This window comes from Garra rufa, unplaced genomic scaffold, assembly GCF_049309525.1.
Source record: "Garra rufa unplaced genomic scaffold, GarRuf1.0 hap1_unplaced_002, whole genome shotgun sequence".
Lineage (NCBI taxonomy): Eukaryota > Metazoa > Chordata > Actinopteri > Cypriniformes > Cyprinidae > Garra > Garra rufa.
Genome location: NW_027394277.1, coordinates 7,450,252 through 7,466,648, shown reverse-complemented (window position 1 = coordinate 7,466,648; position 16,397 = coordinate 7,450,252). Strand labels below are relative to the sequence as shown.

The 16,397-nt window shown below is 50.1% G+C and overlaps 14 non-coding genes across 14 annotated transcripts; 3 read left to right on the top strand and 11 right to left on the bottom strand.

Moving 5' to 3' along the window:
• Positions 1–811: 811 nt before the first annotated feature.
• On the bottom strand, positions 812–885 carry trnan-guu (transfer RNA asparagine (anticodon GUU)). Its single transcript has one exon. It is a non-coding gene; the product is annotated as a tRNA-Asn (tRNA).
• Positions 886–1,085: 200 nt separating this feature from the next.
• trnak-cuu (transfer RNA lysine (anticodon CUU)) lies at positions 1,086–1,158 on the bottom strand. The gene has a single exon. It is a non-coding gene; the product is annotated as a tRNA-Lys (tRNA).
• A 1,943-nt stretch (positions 1,159–3,101) lies between these two features.
• On the bottom strand, positions 3,102–3,242 carry LOC141307836 (U4 spliceosomal RNA). The gene has a single exon (XR_012346762.1). It is a non-coding gene; the product is annotated as a U4 spliceosomal RNA (small nuclear RNA).
• A 1,538-nt stretch (positions 3,243–4,780) lies between these two features.
• Positions 4,781–4,854, bottom strand: trnan-guu (transfer RNA asparagine (anticodon GUU)). Its single transcript has one exon. It is a non-coding gene; the product is annotated as a tRNA-Asn (tRNA).
• Positions 4,855–5,054: 200 nt separating this feature from the next.
• trnak-cuu (transfer RNA lysine (anticodon CUU)) lies at positions 5,055–5,127 on the bottom strand. Its single transcript has one exon. It is a non-coding gene; the product is annotated as a tRNA-Lys (tRNA).
• Positions 5,128–5,974: 847 nt separating this feature from the next.
• LOC141307913 (U4 spliceosomal RNA) lies at positions 5,975–6,115 on the bottom strand. The gene has a single exon (XR_012346839.1). It is a non-coding gene; the product is annotated as a U4 spliceosomal RNA (small nuclear RNA).
• Positions 6,116–6,578: 463 nt separating this feature from the next.
• Positions 6,579–6,660, top strand: trnas-gcu (transfer RNA serine (anticodon GCU)). The gene has a single exon. It is a non-coding gene; the product is annotated as a tRNA-Ser (tRNA).
• Positions 6,661–8,844: 2,184 nt separating this feature from the next.
• Positions 8,845–8,985, bottom strand: LOC141307835 (U4 spliceosomal RNA). Its single transcript, XR_012346761.1, has one exon. It is a non-coding gene; the product is annotated as a U4 spliceosomal RNA (small nuclear RNA).
• A 463-nt stretch (positions 8,986–9,448) lies between these two features.
• trnas-gcu (transfer RNA serine (anticodon GCU)) lies at positions 9,449–9,530 on the top strand. Its single transcript has one exon. It is a non-coding gene; the product is annotated as a tRNA-Ser (tRNA).
• Positions 9,531–10,530: 1,000 nt separating this feature from the next.
• Positions 10,531–10,604, bottom strand: trnan-guu (transfer RNA asparagine (anticodon GUU)). Its single transcript has one exon. It is a non-coding gene; the product is annotated as a tRNA-Asn (tRNA).
• Positions 10,605–10,805: 201 nt separating this feature from the next.
• On the bottom strand, positions 10,806–10,878 carry trnak-cuu (transfer RNA lysine (anticodon CUU)). The gene has a single exon. It is a non-coding gene; the product is annotated as a tRNA-Lys (tRNA).
• An 847-nt stretch (positions 10,879–11,725) lies between these two features.
• On the bottom strand, positions 11,726–11,866 carry LOC141307887 (U4 spliceosomal RNA). Its single transcript, XR_012346812.1, has one exon. It is a non-coding gene; the product is annotated as a U4 spliceosomal RNA (small nuclear RNA).
• Positions 11,867–14,592: 2,726 nt separating this feature from the next.
• LOC141307834 (U4 spliceosomal RNA) lies at positions 14,593–14,733 on the bottom strand. The gene has a single exon (XR_012346760.1). It is a non-coding gene; the product is annotated as a U4 spliceosomal RNA (small nuclear RNA).
• Positions 14,734–15,196: 463 nt separating this feature from the next.
• Positions 15,197–15,278, top strand: trnas-gcu (transfer RNA serine (anticodon GCU)). The gene has a single exon. It is a non-coding gene; the product is annotated as a tRNA-Ser (tRNA).
• Positions 15,279–16,397: the final 1,119 nt, after the last annotated feature.

Below are 16,397 nucleotides of genomic sequence, written 5' to 3'. Positions count from 1 at the left end.
GCTAGTCCGTTGTGCTCGGCATGCCTTGGTTTGTGTGGGGTCGAATCCCATCCTCTTCATTTGATGCTTTAGCACCACTGAGAGCCCACCGGAACAGACAGGCCCAACCTGTTTACGATGGGTAGCGGCGAGCTGTGATTGTGCTGTAGTTTATTGATACCTGCCGCAAAGTCTTGAGAACATATTGACAAAACAACAAGTCTTCTGGCTCCGGCACGCTATGATCGGTGGACACCTCTTTGACGAGGACCAACAACCAGCCACGCCAATAAAAGGAAACAAAACGAAGCAAGACTATCTTTCTCAACAAGCCTCCAGAGAGACTGGCAAAAATTGCCGATGCTGACTGTATTTCAAGTCATCCCGGTGGGGTATTGGGTATTGACTTTGTGGCAACATGGAACTTTTGCATCTACATTAATATTAGTCTGTTTCTTCTTATTCTGAGGTCACCGTAGCCACCAGATCCATTCTGCATTCCGATCTGATGGTCACTACAGTCCCCCGGTTCCAGTCCGTACCAAGAGCAGATGGTGGATCAGCACCTTCAGCCGAATGTCAGCGGATACTATGTCAACTAGATGAGCCCCAGAGACAGATCATCAGTTAAGAAGGCATCCACATGCCACAGCAAACTACTCGAGCTGGTGAAAATGTTCACCAAATGCCCGCCGCTGAGTTCTTTTAAAACAAGCCAGCTTATTGAAGGTGCACAAGATAAACGCCCTGAGAAAGCTGTGCCTCGCAACCCTAAGAATGGCATAGGCGTTAGTGGACACCTGACGCGCGTGCAAAACTCCGGCATTTCACACGTCCCTGGGTGGGCTCGAACCACCAACCTTTCGGTTAACAGCCGAACGCGCTAACCGATTGCGCCACAGAGACAGCCGCTGTTGCTTGCTGCCGCCGGATCACCGGTGTAAAAGCAAGGGTTAGGGTTAGTGATAGGGATTAAAATTGCTCGCACTAACAGCGACATCTGTTTTGAAAGATGTTTCCGGAGCTCGCAAAATCCACTCAGCCTGCGCGGCGAATGGGCACGCTGGAGCCGCCACCCTTTTGGGAAGAAAGAGAGTCAACAGAGCCGCCCAACGTGGGGCTCGAACCCACGACCCTGAGATTAAGAGTCTCATGCTCTACCGACTGAGCTAGCCGGGCGGATCGTGGGCTTCTTCACCGGGTCGGACCCAGTTTTCATCGGCCCCCAAATTACACAGGCGAAACGGAGGCTCTCGCGTTGTGCGAGACTGTCGAGCCCTCCCCGTGGGTAGGGCTTAGAGCAGGCTTAGAGTTTTCTTCTGTCGGTTTTGACCCAATCTGTTTTTGGGAAGCGCAGTTTGACCCAGCAGTGCGGGCCAACAACACGTTCTGTTTTGCCGCGTGAAGGCGGGTCAATGCTTTGGACAGCGTATGGTTGAGATGTGATTTTCCACCAATTTGGGGCACCTTTCTTAAGGAAATCAAGGATGATTTCATGGGAAATGGCAAACTGCTGTAGCGTTTGGCTAACAAGCCAAAGCTACAAAGGATGTACCGGTGCCCCGTCGTCCGAGCAGAATCCACATTCGGCCGTAATCGGAGGTTACTACTAACGTTCGATTGTGTCTCATAGGGAGTTTGACGCAGGGCCTCAGTGGAAAACAGGCCCTCGGCGGCTGAAACAAAAGACGAAGAAGGCATCCACATGCACATGGTTCAGGAGTGTTAAACAAAGAAACCACGCAAGATGACGAGGTGGTCCAGCGGGTAAGGCGGTGGAAGGCTAATACATTGTGCTCAACATGCACTGGAAGCTTTAGCGCCACTGAGAGCCCACCGGACCAGACAGGCCCAACCTGTTTACGATGGGTAACGGTGAGCTGTAATTGCGCTGCAGTTTAATGATACCCGTCTTGAGGACATATTTAGAAAACAACAAGCCTTCTGGCTCTGGCGCTCAATCATAAGTAGGGATGGGTCGCTCGACACCCAGTTTCGACACACTTGTCGAGTTTTCGACACGCTAGTGCTTTGAAACAGTGTTTCGGAGCATTGCTTGAAATGAGGCTGTCACGTGACCTGTGGAAATGAAGCTTTGTTTCCTCACTGACACGTCATGCAAGGCTCAAACACACAGCGCGACGATTGCGCTATCCCATACCCGCTGTCCATTTTATTCCAATGTTATAATTATATCCATAATTGTCATGTCTTTATGTTTTTTTACATGGTGTATTATTATAAAAAAAATATATAATAAAAACAATGACGTTTGAATGTCTGTTGTATGAATGTAAATTAAAACACCTTGCGGTCTCAACCACTGTCCCAAAATGAATAAAAGTCCTTCCTCAACTACAAACTTGTTTGCTGCTTGTAAACGCCGTCCTTGTGAACGCCGTCCTCAGCTCACATTGCTTGTTTAATATCAATATGGAAAATGCACGCAAGAGACCCCGTTCTCAAGTGTGGGAACACTTCAGTCTGGACAGTCCTAATAAAGTTTCATGCTTAATATGTGAATCAGTAAAAAAAAGGAGCCGCTTAAGCTCCAGCACAGCAGAACAAATAATATTCTTGAATAAAAATATGTAGTTGCATTTGTGTGTGTATTTTTTTATTTTTGGTGTTGTTGTTTTTGTACAGCGTACATGTTTGTGATGTTTTGTAAAGAACACAGAAAAATGGAGCAATGAAAAACAAAAAAATCACACATGCCAATAGGTCTCTATGTAGAAGGGGGAATGTTTGATGTGAGTACAAATGAAAAACAGAAAGTCTTTATTGCCATTATATTGTCCAAAAAAAAAGGGGGGGGGGACTCTACACACACACACACACACACACACACCACCATCTTGCTAATTACATATGTTTATTAAATACACAAACACAATCTTACAATGAACAAAACACTTCAATGGCACAGCTGGTGTAGAGATTTTTTTTGACCACCAGATGGAGAAGTAGAGCACTGTGTCAAAAAGCTTCGAAGCATCAACGCAGTTTGTAGTAAAAGCTTCACTGCTTCGGAAGCTTCGTTCGGCACATCCCTAATCATAAGCAGACACCTTTTCGACGAGAAACAAAGCCAGGCTATTTTTTCTCAACAATACTCTAAGCCTCCAGAGAGGCTAGCAAAAATTGCCAAAGCTGACTGTATTTCAAGTCATCCTGGCGGGGTATTGGGTAAAGTTTTCAACCAGCAATGATCGCGCCTCGGATAAACCTCATAGGCTACAATATTGCCTCTGCGAAAGAATGCCGGCGACGGTCGTGACCTTTGCAGGCACCTACGTGGATGTGAACCGACAAGGTGGTAGCAAGCTTTAAACTGCCGCACAAACATTCTCCTGGCACGGGTTGCTGCATCGTGTTTCTACGGAACAGATTAGAGGTGTGTAAAAGACGGCTCATTCACTATTCCCTCTGTGCTCAAAACAGCCTGCTGAAAGCACAGCAGCAGCAGCTGAAAAGGTCCGCAGCATGGCCTCTCTCAGTCAGCAAGGGGGCGGGGAGGCCGAGTGGTTAAGGCGATGGACTGCTAATCCCATCCTTGTCGTTCGGTTCCTTTAGCACTGGACCTTAATCTAGGTCCTGGGGACCCCATGCTGAACTTTTTGTGTGTCCTCCTTATCTAACACACTCAGTTCAGTTCTTTGAGTTCTCTACTAATGAGCTGATGATCTGAATCGGGAGTGCTAAATAAAAGACGGCACGTAATACGACGAGGTGGCCGAGTGGTTAAGGCGATGGACTGCTAATCCATTGTGCTCTGCACGCGTAGGTTCGAATCCCATCCTCGTCGTTCGGTACATTTAGCAGCGGTCCTGGGGACCCCACTCTGCAATTTTTGTGTGTCTTCCCTATCTGACACACTCAGTTCAGTTCACTGAGAGCTCTACTAATGAGCTGGTGGTCTGAATCGGGAGTGTTAAACAAAAGGACCGCGCAAAACGAAAGGTGGTCGAGTGGTTAAGGCGATGCAAGGCTAGTCCGTTGTGCTCGGCACGCCTTGGTTTGTGTGGGTTCGAATCCCATCCTCTTCATTTGATGCTTTAGCACCACTGAGAGCCCACCGGAACAGACAGGCCCAACCTGTTTACGATGGGTAGCGGCGAGCTGTGATTGTGCTGTAGTTTATTGATACCTGCCGCAAAGTCTTGAGAACATATTGACAAAACAACAAGTCTTCTGGCTCCGGCACGCTATGATCGGTGGACACCTCTTTGACGAGGACCAACAACCAGCCACGCCAATAAAAGGAAACAAAACGAAGCAAGACTATCTTTCTCAACAAGCCTCCAGAGAGACTGGCAAAAATTGCCGATGCTGACTGTATTTCAAGTCATCCCGGTGGGGTATTGGGTATTGACTTTGTGGCAACATGGAACTTTTGCATCTACATTAATATTAGTCTGTTTCTTCTTATTCTGAGGTCACCGTAGCCACCAGATCCATTCTGCATTCCGATCTGATGGTCACTACAGTCCCCCGGTTCCAGTCCGTACCAAGAGCAGATGGTGGATCAGCACCTTCAGCCGAATGTCAGCGGATACTATGTCAACTAGATGAGCCCCAGAGACAGATCATCAGTTAAGAAGGCATCCACATGCCACAGCAAACTACTCGAGCTGGTGAAAATGTTCACCAAATGCCCGCCGCTGAGTTCTTTTAAAACAAGCCAGCTTATTGAAGGTGCACAAGATAAACGCCCTGAGAAAGCTGTGCCTCGCAACCCTAAGAATGGCATAGGCGTTAGTGGACACCTGACGCGCGTGCAAAACTCCGGCATTTCACACGTCCCTGGGTGGGCTCGAACCACCAACCTTTCGGTTAACAGCCGAACGCGCTAACCGATTGCGCCACAGAGACAGCCGCTGTTGCTTGCTGCCGCCGGATCACCGGTGTAAAAGCAAGGGTTAGGGTTAGTGATAGGGATTAAAATTGCTCGCACTAACAGCGACATCTGTTTTGAAAGATGTTTCCGGAGCTCGCAAAATCCACTCAGCCTGCGCGGCGAATGGGCACGCTGGAGCCGCCACCCTTTTGGGAAGAAAGAGAGTCAACAGAGCCGCCCAACGTGGGGCTCGAACCCACGACCCTGAGATTAAGAGTCTCATGCTCTACCGACTGAGCTAGCCGGGCGGATCGTGGGCTTCTTCACCGGGTCGGACCCAGTTTTCATCGGCCCCCAAATTACACAGGCGAAACGGAGGCTCTCGCGTTGTGCGAGACTGTCGAGCCCTCCCCGTGGGTAGGGCTTAGAGCAGGCTTAGAGTTTTCTTCTGTCGGTTTTGACCCAATCTGTTTTTGGGAAGCGCAGTTTGACCCAGCAGTGCGGGCCAACAACACGTTCTGTTTTGCCGCGTGAAGGCGGGTCAATGCTTTGGACAGCGTATGGTTGAGATGTGATTTTCCACCAATTTGGGGCACCTTTCTTAAGGAAATCAAGGATGATTTCATGGGAAATGGCAAACTGCTGTAGCGTTTGGCTAACAAGCCAAAGCTACAAAGGATGTACCGGTGCCCCGTCGTCCGAGCAGAATCCACATTCGGCCGTAATCGGAGGTTACTACTAACGTTCGATTGTGTCTCATAGGGAGTTTGACGCAGGGCCTCAGTGGAAAACAGGCCCTCGGCGGCTGAAACAAAAGACGAAGAAGGCATCCACATGCACATGGTTCAGGAGTGTTAAACAAAGAAACCACGCAAGATGACGAGGTGGTCCAGCGGGTAAGGCGGTGGAAGGCTAATACATTGTGCTCGACATGCACTGGAAGCTTTAGCGCCACTGAGAGCCCACCGGACCAGACAGGCCCAACCTGTTTACGATGGGTAACGGTGAGCTGTAATTGCGCTGCAGTTTAATGATACCCGTCTTGAGGACATATTTACAAAACAACAAGCCTTCTGGCTCTGGCGCTCAATCATAAGCAGACACCTTTTCGACGAGAAACAAAGCCAGGCTATTTTTTCTCAACAATACTCTAAGCCTCCAGAGAGGCTAGGAAAAATTGCCAAAGCTGACTGTATTTCAAGTCATCCTGGCGGGGTATTGGGTAAAGTTTTCAACCAGCAATGATCGCGCCTCGGATAAACCTCATAGGCTACAATATTGCCTCTGCGAAAGAATGCCGGCGACGGTTGTGACCTTTGCAGGCACCTACGTGGATGTGAACCGACAAGGTGGTAGTAAGCTTTAAACTGCCGCACAAACAGTCTCCTGGCACGGGTTGCTGCACCGTGTTTCTACGGAACAGATTAGAGGTGTGTAAAAGACGGCTCATTCACTATTCCCTCTGTGCTCAAAACAGCCTGCTGAAAGCACAGCAGCAGCAGCTGAAAAGGTCCGCAGCATGGCCTCTCTCAGTCAGCAAGGGGGCGGGGAGGCCGAGTGGTTAAGGCGATGGACTGCTAATCCCATCCTTGTCGTTCGGTTCCTTTAGCACTGGACCTTAATCTAGGTCCTGGGGACCCCATGCTGAACTTTTTGTGTGTCCTCCTTATCTAACACACTCAGTTCAGTTCTTTGAGTTCTCTACTAATGAGCTGATGATCTGAATCGGGAGTGCTAAATAAAAGACGGCACGTAATACGACGAGGTGGCCGAGTGGTTAAGGCGATGGACTGCTAATCCATTGTGCTCTGCACGCGTGGGTTCGAATCCCATCCTCGTCGTTCGGTACATTTAGCAGTGATCCTCTTGGGGACCCCACTCTGCAATTTTTGTGTGTCTTCCCTATCTGACACACTCAGTTCAGTTCACTGAGCGCTCTACTAATGAGCTGGTGGTCTGAATCGGGAGTGTTAAACAAAAGGACCGTGCAAAACGAAAGGTGGTCGAGTGGTCAAGGCGATGCAAGGCTAGTCCGTTGTGCTCGGCACGCCTTGGTTTGTGTGGGTTCGAATCCCATCCTCTTCATTTGATGCTTTAGCACCACTGAGAGCCCACCGGAACAGACAGGCCCAACCTGTTTACGATGGGTAGCGGCGAGCTGTGATTGTGCTGTAGTTTATTGATACCTGCCGCAAAGTCTTGAGAACATATTGATAAAACAACAAGTCTTCTGGCTCCGGCACGCTATGATCGGTGGACACCTCTTTGACGAGGACCAACAACCAGCCACGCCAATAAAAGGAAACAAAACGAAGCAAGACTATCTTTCTCAACAAGCCTCCAGAGAGACTGGCAAAAATTGCCGATGCTGACTGTATTTCAAGTCATCCCGGTGGGGTATTGGGTATTGACTTTGTGGCAACATGGAACTTTTGCATCTACATTAATATTAGTCTGTTTCTTCTTATTCTGAGGTCACCGTAGCCACCAGATCCATTCTGCATTCCGATCTGATGGTCACTACAGTCCCCCGGTTCCAGTCCGTACCAAGAGCAGATGGTGGATCAGCACCTTCAGCCGAATGTCAGCGGATACTATGTCAACTAGATGAGCCCCAGAGACAGATCATCAGTAAAGAAGGCATCCACATGCCACAGCAAACTACTCGAGCTGGTGAAAATGTTCACCAAATGCCCGCCGCTGAGTTCTTTTAAAACAAGCCAGCTTATTGAAGGTGCACAAGATAAACGCCCTGAGAAAGCTGTGCCTCGCAACCCTAAGAATGGCATAGGCGTTAGTGGACACCTGACGCGCGTGCAAAACTCCGGCATTTCACACGTCCCTGGGTGGGCTCGAAGCACCAACCTTTCGGTTAACAGCCGAACGCGCTAACCGATTGCGCCACAGAGACAGCCGCTGTTGCTTCCTGCCGCCGGATCACCGGTGTAAAAGCAAGGGTTAGGGTTAGGGATTAAAATTGCTCGCACTAACAGCGACATCTGTTTTGAAAGATGTTTCCGGAGCCCGAAAATCCACTCAGCCTGCGCGGCGAATGGGCACGCTGGAGCCCGCCACCCTTTTGGGAAGAAAGAGAGTCAACAGAGCCGCCCAACGTGGGGCTCGAACCCACGACCCTGAGATTAAGAGTATCATGCTCTACCGACTGAGCTAGCCGGGCTGGTCGTGGGCTTCTTCACCGGGTCGGACCCAGTTTTCATCGGCCCCCAAATTACACAGGCGAAACGGAGGCTCTCGCGTTGTGCGAGACTGTCGAGCCCTCCCCGTGGGTAGGGCTTAGAGCAGGCTTAGAGTTTTCTTCTGTCGGTTTTGACCCAATCTGTTTTTGGGAAGCGCAGTTTGACCCAGCAGTGCGGGCCAACAACACGTTCTGTTTTGCCGCGTGAAGGCGGGTCAATGCTTTGGACAGCGTATGGTTGAGATGTGATTTTCCACCAATTTGGGGCACCTTTCTTAAGGAAATCAAGGATGATTTCATGGGAAATGGCAAACTGCTGTAGCGTTTGGCTAACAAGCCAAAGCTACAAAGGATGTACCGGTGCCCCGTCGTCCGAGCAGAATCCACATTCGGCCGTAATCGGAGGTTACTACTAACGTTCGATTGTGTCTCATAGGGAGTTTGACGCAGGGCCTCAGTGGAAAACAGGCCCTCGGCGGCTGAAACAAAAGACGAAGAAGGCATCCACATGCACATGGTTCAGGAGTGTTAAACAAAGAAACCACGCAAGATGACGAGGTGGTCCAGCGGGTAAGGCGGTGGAAGGCTAATACATTGTGCTCGACATGCACTGGAAGCTTTAGCGCCACTGAGAGCCCACCGGACCAGACAGGCCCAACCTGTTTACGATGGGTAACGGTGAGCTGTAATTGCGCTGCAGTTTAATGATACCCGTCTTGAGGACATATTTACAAAACAACAAGCCTTCTGGCTCTGGCGCTCAATCATCAGCAGACACCTTTTCGACGAGAAACGAAACCAGGCTATTTTTTCTCAACAATACTCTAAGCCTCCAGAGAGGCTAGCAAAAATTGCCAAAGCTGACTGTATTTCAAGTCATCCTGGCGGGGTATTGGGTAAAGTTTTCAACCAGCAATGATCGCGCCTCGGATAAACCTCATAGGCTACAATATTGCCTCTGCGAAAGAATGCCGGCGACGGTCGTGACCTTTGCAGGCACCTACGTGGATGTGAACCGACAAGGTGGTAGCAAGCTTTAAACTGCCGCACAAACAGTCTCCTGGCACGGGTTGCTGCACCGTGTTTCTATGGAACAGATTAGAGGTGTGTAAAAGACGGCTCATTCACTATTCCCTCTGTGCTCAAAACAGCCTGCTGAAAGCACAGCAGCAGCAGCTGAAAAGGTCCGCAGCATGGCCTCTCTCAGTCAGCAAGGGGGCGGGGAGGCCGAGTGGTTAAGGCGATGGACTGCTAATCCCATCCTTGTCGTTCGGTTCCTTTAGCACTGGACCTTAATCTAGGTCCTGGGGACCCCATGCTGAACTTTTTGTGTGTCCTCCTTATCTAACACACTCAGTTCAGTTCTTTGAGTTCTCTACTAATGAGCTGATGATCTGAATCGGGAGTGCTAAATAAAAGACGGCACGTAATACGACGAGGTGGCCGAGTGGTTAAGGCGATGGACTGCTAATCCATTGTGCTCTGCACGCGTGGGTTCGAATCCCATCCTCGTCGTTCGGTACATTTAGCAGTGATCCTCGGTCCTGGGGACCCCACTCTGCAATTTTTGTGTGTCTTCCCTATCTGACACACTCAGTTCAGTTCACTGAGCGCTCTACTAATGAGCTGGTGGTCTGAATCGGGAGTGTTAAACAAAAGGACAGCGCAAAACGAAAGGTGGTCGAGTGGTTAAGGCGATGCAAGGCTAGTCCGTTGTGCTCGGCATGCCTTGGTTTGTGTGGGGTCGAATCCCATCCTCTTCATTTGATGCTTTAGCACCACTGAGAGCCCACCGGAACAGACAGGCCCAACCTGTTTACGATGGGTAGCGGCGAGCTGTGATTGTGCTGTAGTTTATTGATACCTGCCGCAAAGTCTTGAGAACATATTGACAAAACAACAAGTCTTCTGGCTCCGGCACGCTATGATCGGTGGACACCTCTTTGACGAGGACCAACAACCAGCCACGCCAATAAAAGGAAACAAAACGAAGCAAGACTATCTTTCTCAACAAGCCTCCAGAGAGACTGGCAAAAATTGCCGATGCTGACTGTATTTCAAGTCATCCCGGTGGGGTATTGGGTATTGACTTTGTGGCAACATGGAACTTTTGCATCTACATTAATATTAGTCTGTTTCTTCTTATTCTGAGGTCACCGTAGCCACCAGATCCATTCTGCATTCCGATCTGATGGTCACTACAGTCCCCCGGTTCCAGTCCGTACCAAGAGCAGATGGTGGATCAGCACCTTCAGCCGAATGTCAGCGGATACTATGTCAACTAGATGAGCCCCAGAGACAGATCATCAGTTAAGAAGGCATCCACATGCCACAGCAAACTACTCGAGCTGGTGAAAATGTTCACCAAATGCCCGCCGCTGAGTTCTTTTAAAACAAGCCAGCTTATTGAAGGTGCACAAGATAAACGCCCTGAGAAAGCTGTGCCTCGCAACCCTAAGAATGGCATAGGCGTTAGTGGACACCTGACGCGCGTGCAAAACTCCGGCATTTCACACGTCCCTGGGTGGGCTCGAACCACCAACCTTTCGGTTAACAGCCGAACGCGCTAACCGATTGCGCCACAGAGACAGCCGCTGTTGCTTGCTGCCGCCGGATCACCGGTGTAAAAGCAAGGGTTAGGGTTAGTGATAGGGATTAAAATTGCTCGCACTAACAGCGACATCTGTTTTGAAAGATGTTTCCGGAGCTCGCAAAATCCACTCAGCCTGCGCGGCGAATGGGCACGCTGGAGCCCGCCACCCTTTTGGGAAGAAAGAGAGTCAACAGAGCCGCCCAACGTGGGGCTCGAACCCACGACCCTGAGATTAAGAGTCTCATGCTCTACCGACTGAGCTAGCCGGGCTGATCGTGGGCTTCTTCACCGGGTCGGACCCAGTTTTCATCGGCCCCCAAATTACACAGGCGAAACGGAGGCTCTCGCGTTGTGCGAGACTGTCGAGCCCTCCCCGTGGGTAGGGCTTAGAGCAGGCTTAGAGTTTTCTTCTGTCGGTTTTGACCCAATCTGTTTTTGGGAAGCGCAGTTTGACCCAGCAGTGCGGGCCAACAACACGTTCTGTTTTGCCGCGTGAAGGCGGGTCAATGCTTTGGACAGCGTATGGTTGAGATGTGATTTTCCACCAATTTGGGGCACCTTTCTTAAGGAAATCAAGGATGATTTCATGGGAAATGGCAAACTGCTGTAGCGTTTGGCTAACAAGCCAAAGCTACAAAGGATGTACCGGTGCCCCGTCGTCCGAGCAGAATCCACATTCGGCCGTAATCGGAGGTTACTACTAACGTTCGATTGTGTCTCATAGGGAGTTTGACGCAGGGCCTCAGTGGAAAACAGGCCCTCGGCGGCTGAAACAAAAGACGAAGAAGGCATCCACATGCACATGGTTCAGGAGTGTTAAACAAAGAAACCACGCAAGATGACGAGGTGGTCCAGCGGGTAAGGCGGTGGAAGGCTAATACATTGTGCTCAACATGCACTGGAAGCTTTAGCGCCACTGAGAGCCCACCGGACCAGACAGGCCCAACCTGTTTACGATGGGTAACGGTGAGCTGTAATTGCGCTGCAGTTTAATGATACCCGTCTTGAGGACATATTTAGAAAACAACAAGCCTTCTGGCTCTGGCGCTCAATCATAAGCAGACACCTTTTCGACGAGAAACAAAGCCAGGCTATTTTTTCTCAACAATACTCTAAGCCTCCAGAGAGGCTAGCAAAAATTGCCAAAGCTGACTGTATTTCAAATCATCCTGGCGGGGTATTGGGTAAAGTTTTCAACCAGCAATGATCGCGCCTCGGATAAACCTCATAGGCTACAATATTGCCTCTGCGAAAGAATGCCGGCGACGGTCGTGACCTTTGCAGACACCTACGTGGATGAGAACCGACAAGGTGGTAGCAAGCTTTAAACTGCCGCACAAACATTCTCCTGGCACGGGTTGCTGCATCGTGTTTCTACGGAACAGATTAGAGGTGTGTAAAAGACGGCTCATTCACTATTCCCTCTGTGCTCAAAACAGCCTGCTGAAAGCACAGCAGCAGCAGCTGAAAAGGTCCGCAGCATGGCCTCTCTCAGTCAGCAAGGGGGCGGGGAGGCCGAGTGGTTAAGGCGATGGACTGCTAATCCCATCCTTGTCGTTCGGTTCCTTTAGCACTGGACCTTAATCTAGGTCCTGGGGACCCCATGCTGAACTTTTTGTGTGTCCTCCTTATCTAACACACTCAGTTCAGTTCTTTGAGTTCTCTACTAATGAGCTGATGATCTGAATCGGGAGTGCTAAATAAAAGACGGCACGTAATACGACGAGGTGGCCGAGTGTTTAAGGCGATGGACTGCTAATCCATTGTGCTCTGCACGCGTAGGTTCGAATCCCATCCTTGTCGTTCGGTACATTTAGCAGCGGTCCTGGGGACCCCACTCTGCAATTTTTGTGTGTCTTCCCTATCTGACACACTCAGTTCAGTTCACTGAGAGCTCTACTAATGAGCTGGTGGTCTGAATCGGGAGTGTTAAACAAAAGGACCGCGCAAAACGAAAGGTGGTCGAGTGGTTAAGGCGATGCAAGGCTAGTCCGTTGTGCTCGGCACGCCTTGGTTTGTGTGGGTTCGAATCCCATCCTCTTCATTTGATGCTTTAGCACCACTGAGAGCCCACCGGAACAGACAGGCCCAACCTGTTTACGATGGGTAGCGGCGAGCTGTGATTGTGCTGTAGTTTATTGATACCTGCCGCAAAGTCTTGAGAACATATTGACAAAACAACAAGTCTTCTGGCTCCGGCACGCTATGATCGGTGGACACCTCTTTGACGAGGACCAACAACCAGCCACGCCAATAAAAGGAAACAAAACGAAGCAAGACTATCTTTCTCAACAAGCCTCCAGAGAGACTGGCAAAAATTGCCGATGCTGACTGTATTTCAAGTCATCCCGGTGGGGTATTGGGTATTGACTTTGTGGCAACATGGAACTTTTGCATCTACATTAATATTAGTCTGTTTCTTCTTATTCTGAGGTCACCGTAGCCACCAGATCCATTCTGCATTCCGATCTGATGGTCACTACAGTCCCCCGGTTCCAGTCCGTACCAAGAGCAGATGGTGGATCAGCACCTTCAGCCGAATGTCAGCGGATACTATGTCAACTAGATGAGCCCCAGAGACAGATCATCAGTAAAGAAGGCATCCACATGCCACAGCAAACTACTCGAGCTGGTGAAAATGTTCACCAAATGCCCGCCGCTGAGTTCTTTTAAAACAAGCCAGCTTATTGAAGGTGCACAAGATAAACGCCCTGAGAAAGCTGTGCCTCGCAACCCTAAGAATGGCATAGGCGTTAGTGGACACCTGACGCGCGTGCAAAACTCCGGCATTTCACACGTCCCTGGGTGGGCTCGAAGCACCAACCTTTCGGTTAACAGCCGAACGCGCTAACCGATTGCGCCACAGAGACAGCCGCTGTTGCTTCCTGCCGCCGGATCACCGGTGTAAAAGCAAGGGTTAGGGTTAGGGATTAAAATTGCTCGCACTAACAGCGACATCTGTTTTGAAAGATGTTTCCGGAGCCCGAAAATCCACTCAGCCTGCGCGGCGAATGGGCACGCTGGAGCCCGCCACCCTTTTGGGAAGAAAGAGAGTCAACAGAGCCGCCCAACGTGGGGCTCGAACCCACGACCCTGAGATTAAGAGTATCATGCTCTACCGACTGAGCTAGCCGGGCTGGTCGTGGGCTTCTTCACCGGGTCGGACCCAGTTTTCATCGGCCCCCAAATTACACAGGCGAAACGGAGGCTCTCGCGTTGTGCGAGACTGTCGAGCCCTCCCCGTGGGTAGGGCTTAGAGCAGGCTTAGAGTTTTCTTCTGTCGGTTTTGACCCAATCTGTTTTTGGGAAGCGCAGTTTGACCCAGCAGTGCGGGCCAACAACACGTTCTGTTTTGCCGCGTGAAGGCGGGTCAATGCTTTGGACAGCGTATGGTTGAGATGTGATTTTCCACCAATTTGGGGCACCTTTCTTAAGGAAATCAAGGATGATTTCATGGGAAATGGCAAACTGCTGTAGCGTTTGGCTAACAAGCCAAAGCTACAAAGGATGTACCGGTGCCCCGTCGTCCGAGCAGAATCCACATTCGGCCGTAATCGGAGGTTACTACTAACGTTCGATTGTGTCTCATAGGGAGTTTGACGCAGGGCCTCAGTGGAAAACAGGCCCTCGGCGGCTGAAACAAAAGACGAAGAAGGCATCCACATGCACATGGTTCAGGAGTGTTAAACAAAGAAACCACGCAAGATGACGAGGTGGTCCAGCGGGTAAGGCGGTGGAAGGCTAATACATTGTGCTCGACATGCACTGGAAGCTTTAGCGCCACTGAGAGCCCACCGGACCAGACAGGCCCAACCTGTTTACGATGGGTAACGGTGAGCTGTAATTGCGCTGCAGTTTAATGATACCCGTCTTGAGGACATATTTACAAAACAACAAGCCTTCTGGCTCTGGCGCTCAATCATCAGCAGACACCTTTTCGACGAGAAACGAAACCAGGCTATTTTTTCTCAACAATACTCTAAGCCTCCAGAGAGGCTAGCAAAAATTGCCAAAGCTGACTGTATTTCAAGTCATCCTGGCGGGGTATTGGGTAAAGTTTTCAACCAGCAATGATCGCGCCTCGGATAAACCTCATAGGCTACAATATTGCCTCTGCGAAAGAATGCCGGCGACGGTCGTGACCTTTGCAGGCACCTACGTGGATGTGAACCGACAAGGTGGTAGCAAGCTTTAAACTGCCGCACAAACAGTCTCCTGGCACGGGTTGCTGCACCGTGTTTCTACGGAACAGATTAGAGGTGTGTAAAAGACGGCTCATTCACTATTCCCTCTGTGCTCAAAACAGCCTGCTGAAAGCACAGCAGCAGCAGCTGAAAAGGTCCGCAGCATGGCCTCTCTCAGTCAGCAAGGGGGCGGGGAGGCCGAGTGGTTAAGGCGATGGACTGCTAATCCCATCCTTGTCGTTCGGTTCCTTTAGCACTGGACCTTAATCTAGGTCCTGGGGACCCCATGCTGAACTTTTTGTGTGTCCTCCTTATCTAACACACTCAGTTCAGTTCTTTGAGTTCTCTACTAATGAGCTGATGATCTGAATCGGGAGTGCTAAATAAAAGACGGCACGTAATACGACGAGGTGGCCGAGTGGTTAAGGCGATGGACTGCTAATCCATTGTGCTCTGCACGCGTGGGTTCGAATCCCATCCTCGTCGTTCGGTACATTTAGCAGTGATCCTCTTGGGGACCCCACTCTGCAATTTTTGTGTGTCTTCCCTATCTGACACACTCAGTTCAGTTCACTGAGCGCTCTACTAATGAGCTGGTGGTCTGAATCGGGAGTGTTAAACAAAAGGACCGTGCAAAACGAAAGGTGGTCGAGTGGTCAAGGCGATGCAAGGCTAGTCCGTTGTGCTCGGCACGCCTTGGTTTGTGTGGGTTCGAATCCCATCCTCTTCATTTGATGCTTTAGCACCACTGAGAGCCCACCGGAACAGACAGGCCCAACCTGTTTACGATGGGTAGCGGCGAGCTGTGATTGTGCTGTAGTTTATTGATACCTGCCGCAAAGTCTTGAGAACATATTGATAAAACAACAAGTCTTCTGGCTCCGGCACGCTATGATCGGTGGACACCTCTTTGACGAGGACCAACAACCAGCCACGCCAATAAAAGGAAACAAAACGAAGCAAGACTATCTTTCTCAACAAGCCTCCAGAGAGACTGGCAAAAATTGCCGATGCTGACTGTATTTCAAGTCATCCCGGTGGGGTATTGGGTATTGACTTTGTGGCAACATGGAACTTTTGCATCTACATTAATATTAGTCTGTTTCTTCTTATTCTGAGGTCACCGTAGCCACCAGATCCATTCTGCATTCCGATCTGATGGTCACTACAGTCCCCCGGTTCCAGTCCGTACCAAGAGCAGATGGTGGATCAGCACCTTCAGCCGAATGTCAGCGGATACTATGTCAACTAGATGAGCCCCAGAGACAGATCATCAGTAAAGAAGGCATCCACATGCCACAGCAAACTACTCGAGCTGGTGAAAATGTTCACCAAATGCCCGCCGCTGAGTTCTTTTAAAACAAGCCAGCTTATTGAAGGTGCACAAGATAAACGCCCTGAGAAAGCTGTGCCTCGCAACCCTAAGAATGGCATAGGCGTTAGTGGACACCTGACGCGCGTGCAAAACTCCGGCATTTCACACGTCCCTGGGTGGGCTCGAAGCACCAACCTTTCGGTTAACAGCCGAACGCGCTAACCGATTGCGCCACAGAGACAGCCGCTGTTGCTTCCTGCCGCCGGATCACCGGTGTAAAAGCAAGGGTT